Source organism: Podarcis filfolensis (genome assembly GCF_964270895.1).
Source record: "Podarcis filfolensis genome assembly, chromosome: 16".
NCBI lineage: Eukaryota > Metazoa > Chordata > Lepidosauria > Squamata > Lacertidae > Podarcis > Podarcis filfolensis.
This window is the reverse complement of record NC_139620.1, coordinates 17,278,419-17,296,952: the sequence shown is the minus strand read 5'-3', so window position 1 is coordinate 17,296,952 and position 18,534 is coordinate 17,278,419. Positions and strand designations below refer to the sequence as shown.

The 18,534-nt window shown below is 46.3% G+C and overlaps 1 protein-coding gene across 7 annotated transcripts in view; it reads left to right on the top strand.

Moving 5' to 3' along the window:
- The window catches only part of MEF2D (myocyte enhancer factor 2D), a 147,627-nt gene that overhangs the window by 59,931 nt on the left and 69,162 nt on the right, over window positions 1-18,534 (top strand). The window lies entirely within an intron of this gene.

The following is an 18,534-nucleotide window of genomic DNA, read 5'->3' as shown; positions in this document are numbered from 1 at the left end:
TTGCCCAGAGTTTACAGGGAGGGTATAAGAAGCAGGCTGCATATTGCATATTCATTCTGGTTTGTTTGTGGGGAGGTTATACAGTGTCAAGCAAACTTCAACCCAACACTTTCCAGTGCATTTTGCCGGTATACAATTGAATCCTACTGGCAATGCAGCAGTGGTATGAAATTGCCTCCAGTTGTTGAGCACCCATCCTAAATTGTACTGCTGATATGAAGACATTGGGGTAACCAGGAGTGGGTTTTGATATAGAAGGACTGTAAGCTCATCTCAGTTCTTGTACACAAAACAAATCGCAGGGCTCAATATTCTATTACCATTAAAGTTTGCCTATCCTCATGTAGAGCTCTAAAATACTTTAATCAGAACTTTTATGTTATTGTTTTCAACAAAGAACCGAACACTGAGATTAGAGCCATGCTGGGTAATGGCAACCCCAGTGGGACTCCAGCACCGTTCAACACATGTACGTATGTTTCTTGCCACTTGGACCTGCTCTGCTTGAAGTTTTTCAGGTTGGAAGCAGAGAAGCAGTGACTAAGGCAGAGCCCAGAACTGGGAGGCTAGTGTCTAGTTCACTGGGCAGTCCTGACTTTTCTTCATTGGTCATCTTTTTCTTCTCAAAACCTTCTGTAGCTTCTCCACTGAATCCATCCAGATTTGTCCATGCCCTTTTATTTAACTGAAATGCCTGGAGCTGAACATGGAACGCTAAATGCCTTTGGAAAAGAAAGTGTATTTTTCGGTTATGCCTGATGCTTTGCAATGGAATTGAATTGAAGAAAAAATCAGCAGCATAGAGTGACTGATGTGAGCATATTCTAACTAATAGACTTAAACCATTGCTCAGTAGAAGAGCACTTGCAAAGGTCCCAGATTCAGTCGCTGGCAGCATCTGAAGGGATGGAATAGCTGATGATGCATCAGAAAGTCCCTTTCTCAGCTGGAGACCTTGGAGACATGCTGCCAGTCAGAGGAGAGCAGCCTTCCCCAACCCTGGGGCCCTCCAGATGTTTGGAATTTCAGCTACCATCTCATCGGGTCCAGTCAACACTGGGTGGGGCTGATGGCGTTTGTAGTCCCAAACATCTGGATTGGAGGAGGCTGGAGCTGATAACATTAGGTTAGGTGGGTCAAAAGGCTGATTCATTATAAGGACCAAACTAGACAATTTTGGAAGAAGAAAAGTTGGTTGGGGGTTCTGAGTTCCTTGTATTTCTAGTTTACAGTCTCCTATTCTGCCCTTAATGGGACAACTTACAGGTATAACTATAATTCTCTCCTGATGGGACAAATACTGACTAACAATGTGTGTGTGTGTGTATTTTAGATGATTGAGAGGGAAAACTGTGCAGGGAGAAAGGGTTATTACCTCCTGCTCTCATACCTCTCCTGCACAGTGTTGAGTCCCTGATCCAATTCCTTCCCACTTGCATTTTGTTTGTTTTTAAAGGAAAGATCTGGAGAATTGGTCCTGGATCTCCCGTGTCTCACTTTGTTTAATCACTCATTTGCTGAAGCAGAGGCAACCAACTGATCTGTGGCATTTGAAAGATGAACAGATTTATTGGGGTGTAAGCTGTGATGGGGCTGGAGCCTGTTTTTTCAGATGAGTTCTATGATAACATTTTTTTACAGGAAAAAGTACCTCTGTTTTCTGGTCCCTGGTATTATGCCAGGGGTCAGCAAACTTTTTCAGCAGTCCACTGTCCCTCAGACAGTGTGGGGGGCTGGACTATATTTTTTGGGGGGGCGGGGAATGGATGAATTCCTGTGCCCCACAAATAATCCAGAGATGCATTTTAAATAAATATTTATTTATTTTAAATAAATAAAAGCACACATTCTACTCATGTAAAAACACCAGGCAGGCCCCACAAATAACCCAGAGATGCATTTTAAATATAAGGACACATTCTACTCATGTAAAAAAAAACACTGATTCCTGGACCGTCTGCGGGCTGGATTTAGAAGGTGATTGGGCCAGATCCAGCCCCCGGGCCTTAGTTTGCCTACCCATGTGTTATACCTATATAAGTTCAATATATGTACTGTGGAGGGCGGAGGCAGCTTGTCTCGAGTGCATGTAGCACCTGCATATCTCACACAGCCTGCCATTTTTCACACACTGGCAAAGTTCACCTGTGTAACTGTTAAAAGTAACTGTTGATAACAGATTGTAGGACGAGAGTCTGTTTTCCAAACGTATCTTTAGCCAAAAGTCTTCCTCCTCTTCTTCTTGTTGCTTTTGGAAACAGTGCTACTGCAAAGTATACAAAATCATATAGCAGTCGGAGCCTTCAGGAATATGAGAGGATGGGAAAATTCCTTGGGGTGAAAATAAGGATGCCCAATTTTTGTCTGTGAAACGTTGGAAGTTATTTGTTCATTTTGCATGCAGCCTTTCTTCCACCGTGGAACCCAAAACAGTGCATGTTAATTAATTGATTTATTTCATACATGGTTCCCAGACTGTCTCCCATCTAGGCTCTTATCAGACTGGGGCCTGCTTAATTTTAGCAAAGCGGGAGCCTCGTGCGCCTTCAGACCATAACCTGGGCTCTTCATGTCCCTGTTGAGGGGCATGTAAGGAAGTAACAATCTGAAAGCCCATGGTAGAGCATCTGCTTTGCACGAAAAAGATTGCGGGTTCAATCCCTGACATCTCCAGATAACCCTGGAAATGTCCCCTGCCTGGAAACACTGGACAGTTGCTGTCAATCAGCGTGAGCAGCATTGAGCCAAATGGATTAGTGGCCCGGCTAAGACTTTTCCCCATTTCCTCATGTACCAATAAATACTGTTGTCTAATCCGTCAGTCTTCAGCTGGTGGGAATAGGAGTCCCAAACATCTGGTATCAGGTGGGTGAAGCCAGATTTAGGTTGTTGATAATTTCTGAATGGATTTCTCCAGCCCCACACCTCACATACACCCTTAGACACACACCCTCTCCTTCACCGCAACATTAGTGGCCACAGGCCTGAGATAATATGGGTGCTGTGTGTAAATTGGGTGATGACCCCCCCCCACACACATTGCAGTGTGACACCTGCCAGTGCCTCTTCTTTGCTTGATGTGAAGTTTCACAAGCCTTGCATGTTGTAAGTATTTTAGCAAGGGTTCCTTTGTGGTTCTCTCCTTGTCATCGCCCCCCCCCAAAAAAAACATTGGTTTCATTTGTGTGGGTGGGATGGGGGGGTTGGAGAGGGGAAACAGATGTAGGGCGGAGGACAGAGAACAAATATAAGAACATAGTAAGAGTCCTGTTGTATCAGGCCCATGGCCCATCTAGTCCGGCATCCTGTTCTCAAAGTGGCCAACCAGATGCCTGTAGGAAACCAGCAAGCAGGACTCGAGCACAAGAGCCCTCTTCCTTCCTGTGGTTTACAGCAACTGTTATTCAGAAGCATTAGGGCCTCTGACCGCGGAGGCAGAGCATAGCTATTGGGGCCAGTAGCCATGGATAGCCTTTAGCTTTCATGAGTTTCCCCAATCCTCTTTTAAATCCATGCAAGTTGATGACAATCGCTGCCTCCTGTGAGAGAGAATTCCACAGTCTACCTATGTGCTGCGTGAATAAGTAGATGACTTGATACAGTATAAGGCAGATCATGATGTTCTGAGGCTGTGTCAGGTCCCAGAAGGGTCGGGTTAAATATTGTACCCTTCATGATTTCATAAAGGAAAATAGAGCCATGCTTGTAACACCCCCAGTTCTTGTACAGTGGATCACTGTCCGAGCTGCATTTATTTATGTCTTTTATTATACTATAGAGGCACCCCCTATAAATGTCTCCAAACCAGGGGTGGCAGAGAAGTTTGTATGGCCCACATTTTTAAGCCAACTGACCTAATTTGTACTTCCCGGACTGAGAAAAAGGACCGTAATGTGATCCACTTTTCAATTTTGTGCATTTTGTATTGCAGTTCTTGTAGCAAAAGTCATAAAGTCTGCATTTTATATTAAATATCTTTAGAAATATTGAGGTAAAAAGCGTGCTTAGATGTGCATTTTGTGATGAAACACATTTAAGTATGCATTTAAAGCCTTGTGGGGAGTTTTTAAAAAATAAATAAATAAAAAGCTTTTAGATTCATGCTGCCACGGAACAGAATGGACTTATAAAATAAAGACCTGCAAAAACTGATAGAAAATGGTCTGCTCCATCAACCCTTCGTCTAAAGCAGCTTACAGTAATTTAAGGGTGAGGAACCTAAGTGTCCCCCAAAGGGCACTTCAGGCCTCTCTATTTGGGCCCTTTGGATTCTCCTCAGACTATATCCCTCCATGCCTTTTGTTTTCCTGAATTGAAGACGGGGAAGCGTAGGGAGCTGACTCTTGCATGGCAGACTTCTGTCACATCTGTTGCCACACCCACTTTTGCCTTTGGCTCCACCCACCACTGACATGCGGACCTCCAAAGCTTCGACAAGAGGGAATGAGGCCCTTGGGCTGAAAAAGGTTCCTCACCATTATCGTAATTTTTGGTAAGACGTGTTAAAACAGTACATTTAAACAATTCCTAACACTAGTTGAACTAGAAGAAGAAGCACATCCACCCCAAACTGATCAGTCAAGTGGGATCTGAAGCAATGTTAGAGGCTCCTCTCCATCTTTGTCTGTTGCCTTCATTGAATTAGCAACAGCCCAGACTCTGCAAATAGGAAACAGTTTTCTGGGTTAAAGCTTTGTAAGAAGAAACACAGTGCTCTTGAGATATGTTATCAACAGTTCAAAATATTCTCCCACCAGTTGCAGGGTGTGAAACAACAGGCTGTTTGGAACATATGCTGTAGGAGAGTGGATGCAGGGCAGGGACTTTCAAGCATCCAGGATTGTATTCGTCATTTCCCCACCATGTGCTTGGTGCCAACCCCAGAACTTTGAGCAAGATGCCCACAGTGAAACCCATCTTACCCTCCAAGGGGAGTGGGCAGGGGAATATGCTGCAACTCACGAATCTCCTCCTGCTTTATTGTATGCCACTTTTCATTTATAAATCTCAAGGAAGTTAACAAGAGCCAGTGTGGTGTAGTGGTTAGAGCATCAGGCTAGGACCTGGGAGACCAGGGTTCAAATCCCCTACTTGGCCCTGAAGCTTGCTGGTTGACCAAGGGCCAGCCCCTGCCTCTCAGCCTAACTTACCCTGCATTGTTGTGGGGGTTAAATGAGGAGGCGAAGATGCAGCACCTTGAGCTTCTAGGAGAAAAAGGTTGGATATTAATTAATTAAATAAGAAAGAAAACCGTTAAAACGAAAACATCCAGATAGCCACAACACACAATTCTAGCAGCTACGGCAGCCAGAACTATAAAAGAACTCATTAGCGATAACCAGGAAACACCAGGAAGATAGAAGGGTCTTTAACCTTTGCGAAAGTCTTCTCTATCGTTAGTGAGAGCCTAATCTTGTCAGGGAGCTCACTCCACAAAATGGAATGGAATTCCTTGCATTCCTCTGCTTCTGATACTCTGTGCAAGGTGAGAGTGATGGGACTCTGGGTCTTTTTGCCCTCTGGGGTCAGCCCTGCTTGGACAGCAATGCCAGAGGTGATTGGCTGTGCCTACAGTATACATCAGCATGATGCCCCTCAGGTCTTCCAAAGGAGTAAGTTGGAAGAGTGGCATTCTCTCTCACTTCCTCTTTTAGCTCTATTGCTTTTCAAAGCTCAGGTTAATTGCACTGGATCTGACTTTTGCTCAGACCCCTTGGAAAAGCAAAGTGTGTGTGTGTGCACTTATTCCCCATCTGATTATGGATTATGAACGAATTACAGGCTGATGAGATGGATTTGAAGGCCCATAGCTTAGTGGCAGAGGAAAGAGGGCTAGGAAAGGCCTCTACCTGAGGCCCTCCGAGCTACTGCCAGTCCGAACAGACGACATTGGCTTAGAGGGACAGAATCTGAGGCAGCTTCATATATTTTTTTAGCTGTGCTGCAGATCCTTGTGTTCTAATACAAGAGAAGGACTGAGGCAGGCTTGCTTTATGCACACAGCTTCTCCTTTTAAAAAAAATGTGCAAAATCTGTTCCTTACAAGTGCTGCCACAGCTGATCAGCAGCTGTCCTAGATTATGTGCATGTGTGTGTGTTTTGTTTCCAGTGAGTGACAGATTCCAGGGTATTTACAAAAGGCTTGCTTTTTCAACCCCTTCTGGTGGGGAGACATCACAGAGGCCCCAAGCGTAATGTGGGAGGTAGCCTGGTTGGTGAGGGAATAATATACTTGAATCCTGCTTGCTTCCTGCTTACCTGTTTTCCACAGGCATCTTGTTGGCCACTGTGAGAATAGGATGCTGGACTGGATGGGCCATTGATCTGATCCAACAGGCTCTTTTTGTGTTCTTATGTGCTCCTAGTTTTTTGTTTATTGGTTTGCTGATGAAAAACCTGGGGCTTCCATGAGGGAGAAGACACCAGTCTATGCCTGGGACCTCTGAGATGATTGGAAGGGGGTTGCTCTTTGGAGTGTGGTGCTGAGGGGTCACACCCTGTGTTTCTGCCACGTTTTGGTGGGATCCAGCTGGGCTGGAGTGAGAGAATGGTAACAGATGGGAAGAGTTTTGGATATTGATGAATGATGTTCCCTGATTACCCAAGCTTGGTCGCCTTACAAATGTTTTGGATGACACACTTCCTTCAGCCCAACCAACATACAGTAGCTATTTCCAACTCTCAACTCCCATCGACTTCAATCAGCACTGCCATTTTGGACCACAAACTCACGTCATCTTGACTGTTTTGAATGTCAGCTCCCTTCATCCTTAGCCAGTACAGCTGCTTGTTGGGGTTGATGGGAGTTGTAGTCCAAAACATCTGGAGGGCACTAAGCTGGGGAAGGCTTTGTTTCTGGTGATAAATATGTAGCGATTTTAAAATGATGTGGTTTTTGCTATTTCTAAAGATTGACCTTGAAATCCATTGGTTTTATATCGGCTCTTTTACAATGAACTTGAATGTCAGTATAATAGAGCGAATAGTAATAGTGTTTGTGATTGTAATGTTGTGAAATGAATTTGGGAGTAGACGGGTCCTTATGGTGTGCATTGATATGTATGTATTTTTGCAGTTATGAATTGCTGTAGAATTCACTTATTGGTTTGTTGCTCTAACAATACATTCAACAGAATCATAGGCAGATCCACATCATCCATTTAGAGCATCCAACTTCCCCCCCAAAATCCTGGGAACTGTCGTTCTACCTACAATTGCCAGTACCCTTAACAAACTACAATTCCCAGGATTCTTATAGGGGAAGTCATGTGCTCTAAATGAGCATTGGGTGTGCTTTAAATATACAGTGTGGACCTCTCCTTTAAGTGTCAAGTGTGAAATATAATGCTATCCGTTTGCAGGTGGAGGATTGCATCTCTGACCGCTCACCCTTATTTAAAACTCCCTGCATGTGGGAGAGAAGGGGTTCCATCTTGCCCCCTTCCTGAATTGCTAGTTTTCTGTCTGCTAGAAGATTACTTTTTTATGACGTACACAATCATGTGTTTTCTTCCCCTCATGGCTGCCCACCATCTCAACACAGTGTGAAGTGGCACAGCTCAGGAAAAGGTTTGCCACTAGATCAGGCAGAATGTATTAACTGGCCCTTGGAGGGTCTAAGTCTTGGGGACTGACCTCGGGGCGACACCTCTAGGGGAAAGAAGCATAACCTAGTTGCCCTTGGTGATGTTTCTTCTTTTGTAAAGAGGCCTTAAGCCTCTCCTCCTCGGCTTATCTCCCTGATCTGCAGTGCATAATTATTACAGTGTTTCCTCAAAACATGTTTGCTGGGCCAATCCTGATGACAAGTGAAAGGGTGTGTGTGGAGAGCGGCACAGACAGGGATGGGGGACGTCACTCCCAGGGGCTGAATGCCCTCCAAGACCCTCTGCCTGGCCCTTGGGACTCTCCCCAGGCCACTCCCCCATACCAGTTCAGCTCTGCATCCTGCTTGAGTGTTTTTGGCTGGATTAGAATGCGTACTTGAAGTCTGGTAATTTGTCTTGCTTGCCTGGGAGAGAGATGTTTGTGTGTATAGAGAAGGGCTGTTTTTGTATGAAGATAAAATTAACATGGGTTGCTCCGCCTACTTCCTTCTGACCCTGCAGACCCCTGGCAAGTGAGCGCTGGAGGTTTGCCTGGAAGTGAATACGGCTTTGACTAAAGTATGGTGAGGAAAGACTGGGTCTGGGTCTGGGAGGAAAACGGTCCCGGCTCTGGAACACAAGAAGAACCTGCTGCCTGTGGGAAACCTGCAAGCAGGTCCTGAGGACAAGAGCCAGGGCCGTCTTAAGCATATCCGGCGCCATGGTGCAAAGCTCCCTCTGGCGCCCGCCCCCCTGTTTCCCAGAGTTGTCAACCTTTTTTTAGGGAGGATGGTGGGGCTGGAGGAGGTGGGCAGCAGCTGGAGGGCAGCTCCTCTGGTGGGGAAGAGGCGGAGGCTGGCTGCGGCGCCTCCCGGCTCTGCTGGCCGCTTTGTGCCGCGGTTGTCACAGCAAACGGAGACTCCGGGCGCGGCATGGCGGAGGCGGGCGAGGGCGGTGAGCTGGTGCTGGGAGGCACCGCGTCCAGTCTCCGCCTCTTCCCTGGCGCCCTCCAGAACTTGGCGCCTCGCGCCACTAGCCTCTATGGGTAAAAAGCCCCTGACAAGAGCATCTCTCCCCCTTGTAGTTTTCAGCATCTGGTATTCAGAAGCATTGCTGCCTCTGACTTTGGAGGCAGAGCATAACCACCATGGCTCATAGCCTTGTCCTCCATGAATTTTTCTAATCCTCTTTTAAAGCTATGCAAGTGGTGGCCATCTGTGCCTCCCATGAGAGTGAGGTTGACAGTCTAACTACGTGCTGCATGCAGAAGGACTTTCTTGTTCCTGTCCTGAATATTCCATCATTCAACTTCACCGCACGTCACTGAGTTCTAGTGTTAGGAAAGAGGGAGAAAACCTTTTCTGTATCCACTTTCTCCGTGCCAGGCATAATTTTATTTATTTCTATCCTGCCACTTCTTACTCGACTTTTCTCTAAACTAAAAGGTCCCAAGCGCTGCAACCTTTCCTCATACGGGAGGTGCCCTGTCCTTGCTACCAGGCATTACAGCATTTCCATGGAGACCCAGAAGAAGAAGCAGAGTCGGCTAAGACCTTGCCTCTTTGGCCCTGAGGAGACCTGATCCAAAAGGGGGAAAACACCACGCAGCTGCTTGAAACATCATATTGTGTTTTTAGAGCAATCTGACCCTGTGCACCCAAACACCCTGGCTGAAAATACTTCCTGGCCTTGACCAGGTCATTTCCTGGACACAAGCCAGCCTGGCCTTGCTTGTCTGGCTCCTTCTAACCGTCCCTTGTGGCTAGGGGTGCCTGGTCCATGGATCCAAGACTGGGAAGCAGGGGAGTGCTGGAGGAAAAGGGTGGTGACTGGCATATCAGAGTACGTAGCCCAACACTCAACCCCTATCCCACACTGGCTCAGCCTTCCAGGATCAACCTAGGCCTGATCCTGATGGAAATTGTCCATTATCCTCTCCATGTACTTCACTGGCTTCAGTTCAGGTTGGGGAGGGGGCTCCCCCTCTCCCCCAGCCCCTTCCAGATCTGATTTCTGCATCTGCCAGGTTCACAGAATTCGCTTTCATGCTAACCGAACACCCATAAAAATCCTGCTCCTGCCAATGCAACTTTTTGCACTATTTCCGCTTTTTTGCAAAATCCGGTGGCGGTTTAAGAGCAAAATCCTGCTGAGGATGATAAGGTAACCTGGAGGAGCAGAGGTTTTCATTTTTCTCTTTAGTAATTCTTTTAATGAGGACACCTCTCATCCTCCATGCTGAACCTCCTCATTATCAGGGATCTGAATTTCCACTGTGAGGCTAGTGACAGGGAGAAAATCTTCCAGCACCACCTTCTTGCAGAGAGAGATGGCAGTTGGTTATTTCATGCCCTGCAGGGTGCTGAAAGGCGTGTGGGTGGAGGCTGCAAGCTTAATGGCCCCTCACTTCCCTCCATTTAGAGAGGAAGTTCTATTTAGTGCAGGCTGATTGAGGGACGCAAATCACCTGGCTTGCGGCTGGTACCTTTGGACTGATGGTGGAATGCTCCTTGGAGATGAAATAGAGAAATTCACCGGCAGTTGCCCAGTCTTATTTTCTTACATCAGGGTAGGCAATGTGGCACCCTCCAGACATTGTTGGACTACCAGTTGCATCATCTCTGTCCATTGCCTGTGCTGCCAGGGGCTGTTGGGGCATCCAATGAAGCTGAATTTCTTTCTTTCTTTCTTACAATCTAGTGGTGTATAAATTGCATGAAATCAAATAAATAAGTATTGGACTATGTTTCAGATACACCAAAAGTGGCAGTAGGAAGACCACGGGGTTATGGTATATCATACAGGAAATCCCTGGAAACTTTGGATTCTGTTTGAGTCAGCTGCTGCTTATCCACCCTTTTTTGTTTGTCTTCAGGCAGAAATGAAATATTTCCCCCTATCCCTTAATGTAAGCTTCTATTGAGCTTTTTGGTTTTCATACCTCTTTCATCAAGAGCAACAAAATCAGAAGAAGGGAAGGGAAAATGGAGAGCGGAGGAAAAGGCTTCAGCTCACAGAATAAAAGAAGCAAGAATACCCATGAGGTTTGAAGTGGATTGGCCCCTATCCAGCGGAGTTGCACAAACGTGTCCATGCAGACCAGGCTGCTTCAACTCCATATATTTTGGACTACAGCTCCCATCAGCCCCAGCTAGCACAGCCACGGTGGGAGTTGTAGCTCCAAACATGTGGAGAGCATGGAGAAGGCAGATGTAGGCAGTTGTTTCAAGAGGTCTGCTGTAGGTTCAGATACAGAGAGGGTGGTATGGTCTTCAGTCCACTGGTGAATGACAATAGAAACTTCCCTTTGTTAAGTAGGACTTGCTCTGCTACCTCCCCAATATCTGGTTTTTCTTTTTCTGAGGGAGAGCCCCCAAAGTGCAGGAATATGATTAAGTAACCTGTGGACATTAGGGAGTCTTGTTTAAATCTTGATTTTCTGTTGTACAAGGCGCACAAAGAGAAGAGGGCCTAAAAGTCTCAGCTGTGCTGATGGTGTGGTTCTGCTTCCCTTCTTTAATTCCTTTCCCACTTGATGGGAAGGAGGGACCTGGGGCAGCTGGCTTCTCAGCAGACTTGATGCAGGCCCCTTCTCTCCCTCTGTACAGGTCAGTCTGTAGTTATGAACTTATTTTGGAGCCGAGAAGTTCATGGATAAGGAGAGGACTAACGGTTGGTAGACAGGATAAGAAGAAGAAGAGGAGTTTGGATTTGATATCCCGCTTTATCACTACCCTAAGAAGTCTCAAAGCTGCTAACATTCTCCTTTCCCTTCCTCCCCCACAACAAACACTCTGTGAGGTGAGTGGGGCTGAGAGACTTCAAAGAAGTGTGACTAGCCCAAGGTCACCCAGCAGTTGCATGTGGAGGAGCGAAGACACGAACCCGGTTCACCAGATTACGAGTCTACCGCTCTTAACCACTACACCACACTGGCTCTCATAGCTAAAGAGACTTCTTGCTTTATGGCTTAACCGTGTCCCCCCGCCCCAATATTGAGTGGTGTTGTGTTGATTTGTCCCTTTTTATGTTGAAGCTGGAAAGAGGGATTGCACGGGCCAGCCTTGTGATAATGCGTCTTGAGCTGTTTCCTTGCTCTCTTTTTTTTCTACTTGCCTGGGCCTGGGCCATCACTTTGAAGACGTTTGATGATGGCCCCTGCTTCCTTGGGAAATTGCTTGTCATAATTGCTTCCAGGTCCTCCTTTGCCCTGAGACTATAAAGCCCCCCTTCTCTTTTCCCCCTTAACCTTCTCTCTATCCTACTCTACATTTTCCTGGGCTAATGCAGGGTGAGAAAACCATCTCTGGCAAGCAGTCAGTAACCTCCTTGCCAGCTGGCAGTTCCCCCTTCCATGGGGAGTGGAGGGGCAGGAATGCAGGAGGAAAGGTTGCAGCATTTGGGACTTCTTAGTTTGGAGAAAAGGCGAGTAAGAGGCGAGTTTATAAAATGATGCATAGCATGGAGAAAGCAAATAGAACTTGTTGGAATGGAATTCAGGGCAGATAAACGAAAGAAAGCACTCTTCACTCAGCGGCATAGTTAACTGTGGAACTCACTCCCACAGGAGGCAGAGATAGGGCCTCTTGTATTTCATCAGAGAGGGCATTCTGCAACATCACCACTGCCACTATCGTTGTATAGTGGTACCTCGGGTTACATGCGCTTCAGGTTACATACGCTTCAGGTTACAGACTCCGCTAACCCAGAAATAGAGCTTCAGGTTAAGAACTTTGCTTCAGGATGAGAACAGAAATCGTGCTCCGGTGGCGCGGCAGCAGCAGGAGGCCCCATTAGCTAAAGTGGTGCTTTAGGTTAAGAACAGTTTCAGGTTAAGAACGGACCTCCGGAACGAATTAAGTACTTAACCCGAGGTACCACTGTATTTGTATGCCGCCTTTCTCCATAGTTGAAACCATGTTCAAGGCGGCCTGCAACATGAGATGTACATAATTACAAACATTTCAAAAATGGTAATAAACGATAAATAAAACGCATTAAAAAGTACACTACCAAACTGAACAATTTTCACATCAATCATAAGAAGATCTAAAAATACAAAAATTAATATCAGTAACAGCAGCACCCCTCCAAAGAAAATCCCACTAAACATTACCTCAGCCCAAGACTGGTGCCAGCAGTGGAAAAGCCTTCCTCTGCGTTACCATCATGGCCAAATTGTCTTGGTTCCGCTTGCTGATTTGAATGCCTTTACCTGGGCAGTAGAAGCAAAGATGAAAGATTATTTTATTTTATTTTCATGTTATTAGTATTATTAATTTAGTTTGCCAGAATGTATGTTGGAACAGGTGCCTGTTCTCTGTTCTGCAAAAACTTGGAAGTTCCATGCATAGACAGGTGTTTGGCTGCTCTCAGCTTGTTGCTATGGCACCTGATTTCCCCCTTAATATGCTTTAGTAAAATGTGCCCTGATTAAACTCCCCTTCCTCCCCGCAATAAGGGATAAGTAAATGATTAGTGATCACCTTCTTCCATTTGAAAAGAATGGGATGCAAAGATCAGGGGACTTGCTGGTCTGTGTCTTGAGATTGCACAGGTAAACCCTGCTAGCAGTTTGAGAAACCTGGAGTCATTTCTGAACAGAGAAGAAGAAGAACCTGAGAGTTATTAGGAAACCCCCCTGCTCCTCTCATAGAGCTATACAGTGGTACCTCGGGTTAAGAGGTCCATTCTTAGTGGAGTCTGTAACCCGAGATACCACTGTAAATTCCAGAGGGGATTAGCAGTCATTCCCTCTTCCCAGGGAATCCTGGGAATTGTAGTTCTGTGAGGGGAATAGGGGGTCTCCTCATAACTCTCAGCACCTCTCACAAATTACAGCACCCAGGATTTGGGTCGGGGGGCAGGGGGAAGCCATGACTGTGGTATTCAACTGTTTTAAGTGTGTAGTGAGGATGGGGCCTAAGTGCTTGAGAAGGCTGTTACTGCAGCCTAGGTGGTGCACTTGTAGATCTAGAGCTCAGTCTGCCAGGTTTGCAGCAGGAAAGTTCCAGAGCATGATCACTGAGTTGATCCCGAGTTGAGGCATGCACAGATGTACATTCCACATATGACCTGGACAGTCCAGAAGCATGTGCCGTCTGCTGATTGCAGGAGTTGATGTTGCATCTCTTTTTCATTGTGCCTGGATTTTTTGCAGAGTGAGACAGATAAAAGAAAGTGATAGTATTTTTACAAAGTGAGGAAGTTCTTGTGAGAAAGATGAGCGGGGGGGTGGGGGACACATGCTGGGGAAAGAAGAGGGCAACACACAGTGCAGAAAAAATTCAGTGTGCGAATTATCTCTCCCCCCCCACACACATGGGCATTTAGAATTTAAATCTCAAAGAAGGCAAGGCAACTAATCTTCCCATCCAGTTCACACCAGAAAAAATCCTGCAATTAATTTGTACCCCCTCCCACATCAAATCAGTTGTGCTTTCATTCATTTACCCCCAATAAATTTCCCAACTCCAAAACCTCTGAAGCCTGCATCAATTGCCTTTTGACCACCTTCCCATTCATTACTCCCCCCTAAATCATGTCTAGATGAAGTCATCTGAAATTAATGCAGTCTCGCAAATTAATACTCCACCCCCTAAACCCAGATCAACCTCCCAATTCAGTTGTCTTCTCCCTCCTCAATGCATTACCTACCTGGAAACACTTGGGGAAAATATTGGGGGGGGGCAGTCTTCCTGGACCTACCCCTAGCAATTGTGTTTAGGGCAGAGCAGAATGAGCAGTGGCAGGAACAAAAGGGTTTCTCCCCCCCCCAGCTGCCCATTTTCCTCCCTCTTGCCCCCCCCTTTAAAGAGACATATTAAGGATTGCACTTCTCCCCTTCCTGCTCACCCCAACCTGCATAGTGTAGAATTTGGCAGGGGCTGTGAAGCCACAGCTGGCACCTGATATTCTCCAGGGAATGATTCAATCTGGGTCAGGAATATAACATGTGTGTGTGTGTGTGTGTGTGTGTGTGTGTGTGTGTGTCCTCTCTCTCTCTTTCCCCTCCCTTACTTAAATTCCTCAGGGGACCTGATGGAATTTGTCCTATCATTTGAGCTTCCTGCAGGTAGAACTCACCTGCTGGTGTTGAGTGAGGGGACTCTGGCTGTTTTTCCCAGGTGGAAGGGCCTGGCCAGCAGTCCTTTGGAACTGGCAAAAGCTTGCCCCTTGTTTCTTTTGAGCGTCCCTGTTTCTTAAGCAGAAAGGGAAACGGGATCAGCTGGGCAAGGGCTGGTCACAAAGGATCTGGACAGGGCAGTGGAAACATGTCGATGTTCCCCTTGGGACATGTCTGGATTGTGCTCCTGGCTCAAGGTCTGGATGATGACAGGAATGGAGCTGGTGAAGGAATTTTCTCTCCTCCCTCCCTCCTCCCCACTCCCAGTTCAGATTTCCCGGGTTGGATTCACATGGTTCCTCATGGTTAATGCTGCAATTAAAAAAAAAAAATCACACACACACACCAAGCACTTCTGCTCCCACCCTTTTGCTTTTGCAAAAGTGTATTCCAAAAGAGGGTGGGGTTTTTTTTTTACACACACACAGACACACACACACACACACACACACACACACACACACAGGCTTCATTTAATTCTCACTCGCTTCCCCCCCCGCCACCCCCCCATCACTGCAGAAAGCAAACTCTTCTCCCCCTCTTCAATTTGAGGCAATTTATTGGGAGTCGGGTATGAATTACAAGGCACAGTGCTAACGAGCACCTGCTTGTATGTAATTGACTTGACTGCTAATTGCTGGGATAATCATACTTTGTGCATAATGGTTTTCACAGAGAAGGTTTGTGGTGCCGTGCACCAGGCGGTAGCTTGCTTGGCTCAGGCGCGGGTTGCAGTGGGGGGGGGGCGGCACAGACCTGGCTAGTTCTTCCATTTTCGAAGCCTGCAAAAAAAAAAACACACACACACCCCATCTCAACCATTTCACCAGTCTTGGCAAATGTGTTGCCTGCTAGATGTTTTGCACTGCAACTCCTCTCCCTCCCTACCCCAAAACTGAGTGATTCGGCAAACTCCAGATTCTTTCAGGTTGGACCCATAACATCCCAGGTAGCACCATTTGGGGTTCAGCTCTTGATCCATGAGAGCTTCTCCCCACTGGTTCATCAGATTAGCACAAGAATCCAGGAGGAGCTTTAGAGGTGGATCAGGCCAAAGGGGGCCCCATCTAATCCAGCATCCTGTTCTCACAGTGGCAAACCAGGTGTCTCTTCTGGGAAGCTCACAAGTAGGATACAAATGCAACAGCCACTCTCCCCACTTGTACTTCTCAACAACTGGGCATTCAGAGGCAGACGAAGGCTGAGACTGGAGGAAGTACACAGCCATGATGAGTAATAAGCTTTGATAGCCTCCTCCTCCTTGAATTTGTCTAATCTCCTTTCAAAGCCGTCCATGCTACCTCCTGTGAAAGTGAGTTCCATAGTATTACTTACACGCTGTATGAAGACTGCTTTTGTCTTGAATTTTCCAACATTCAACTTCATTGGACATCTGTGAATTCTAATGTTATAAGAGGGGGGGGGGACTTTTCTCTATCCACTTTCTCCACTAAATGTATACAGTGGTACCTTGGGTTACAGATGCTTCAGGTTACAGACTCCACTAACCCAGAAATAGTACCTTGGGTTAAGAACTTTGCTTCAGGATGAGAACAGAAATCGCTCGGTGGTGGCAGTGGGAGGCCCCATTAGCTAAAGTGGTACTTCAGGTTAAGAACAGTTTCAGGTTAAGAACGGACCTCCAGAACGAATTAAGTTCTTAACCCGAGGTACCACTGTAAACTTACAGTCTGAAGTCCCTGCCTGCTTTCTTGCTTGAATTTATATCCAACAACAGCAACATTTGTACTCCACCCATCTGACTGGGTTGCCCCAGCCACTCTGGATGGCTTTCAACAAACTATAAAAACACAACCAACCATTAAAAGCTTCCTTCTACAGGGCTCATCTTCAGATGTCTTCTAAAAGTCATATAAACATCTCCTTGACATCTGAGTGGAGGGCGTACCATAAGGTGGGTGCCACTGCCAAGAAGGCCCTTTCATCCAAGGAGTTCCAAGGTGATATACATGGTTTTCCCCTCCCCATTTAATCCCCACAACAACCCTGGGAGGTAGGTTAGGCTGAGAGCGAGTGATTCAGTGAGCTTTACGGCTGAGTGGGGATTTAAGCCCTTGTCTTTCAGGTCCTAGTCTAACACCCTTAACCTCTGCACCACACTGGCTGCCCCAGTGGCCTCTTTTTGGTCTCTTTCCCAACCCAAAATCAAAGTAGCAAGTTCCTGTCCTTCAAGAATCTGAGCCTGAGAGACAGGGTTGCAGTTTTGTGCTTGACTGCTTGCTCCTGTTCCTTCAAAGAATGAGTTGAGGTGGTGAAGACTCACTGATCTGTTCATGACAGAGCAATATGGTCATTGCTAACATTTGTTGCTAACACACATTGCTGTGTGCTTTAAAATTTTGCAGAGGGATGCTACATTCTGTGTGATGTATTTATTAATCACATGCCAGTGATCTCAAGGTGGCATACCAGGTTCTGCCCTCCACCACCTTAATCCTCATGACAACCCTTTGAGGTAGGTTAGGCAGTGACTGGCATAAAGACACCCAGTGATCTTCATTATTTACTTATTGCCCGCCCTTCACCCTAAGGTCATGGCTGAACATGGGTCTCCACAGTCCTAGTCGACAGCATTCTGTCCACTATGCCACATCTACACTGCAGTAAATTTTGAGGTTCCTGTATTCTGAGGATTCCCTGATTCTTGCATTAATTTGGTGGTCTTGTTGGGTCTAATGGGCAAAATAGTTTATGAAGGGCAGTGAGAAGGATTTGTGCACCTTACACAGTTTTCTGCTTGCATTGTTCAGTTACTTGGTGGTCATATCTTCTGCCTCATTGAGTGTAATGACGTGGCTCTTAGCTTGTGATTTGAAGGAGTCCCCACCCCTTCAAAAACCTGGTGCTGCCAAATCTCTGTGTTATTACTGTTATTTATTGCATTTATAACCTACCTGTTCCATGAAGGAGTCCCAAGATGGCATGTGTGGTTGTCCCCTTCCTCATTTAATCCCCTCAACAACCCCTTGAGGGAGGTTAGGCTGAAAGGCAATGACTGGCCCATGGCGAGTGTCATGGCCGAGTGGGGATTTGAACCTTGGTCTCTTCCAGGTCCTAATCTGATGCTCTAACCACTACACCATGCTAGTTCTATGTAGTGTGCAGAGAGGAAAGGGAATGAAGGAGGCTGAAAAAGAGAGTACACACACACACTATGGTACCTCTAGTTACGAACGTAATTCATTCCGGAGGTCCGTTCTTAACCTGAAACTGTTCTTAACTAGAGGCGTGCGTTCACTAATGGGGCCTCTTGCTGCCAGCACACGATTTCCGTTCTCATCCTGGGGCAAAGTTCTCAACTCGAGGTAACTCTTCCAGTTTAGTAGAGTTTGTAACCTGAAGCATTTGTAACCTGAGGCGTTTGTAATTTGAGGTACCACTGTATATACGAGAGAGAAGAATTGCTCCATGGTAATGGTTACCATGGTGACCTCTCTATCTATATCCATGCATCCCAGCTGCCTACATCTTTATATCTCTGTTTTGCCCCTTACGTCTTTCAGCAATTTAGGGTGAGAGAGAAAGAAAGAGAGTTTGCTAGCTGAGGTGAGGAGAGGCATTCTCCCCTGGCAGGGGTACCAGAGACTAATTGCTGGAGAGAGGCCTGCCTCCCCTCATGTAAAGCCATTTGCGGCTCCAGATATCATTAAACATATTATTGTCGATTATGTTGTTATTTACCTTCCCTTCACCCTTAGGCTAGGTTGCAACAATTGAAACACAATGTTAAAAACAGTTTAAAGCAACTTGAAACCACAGATAGGAAATCCAGATCTCAGAGTCAAATCCTCCGCCTGCCCA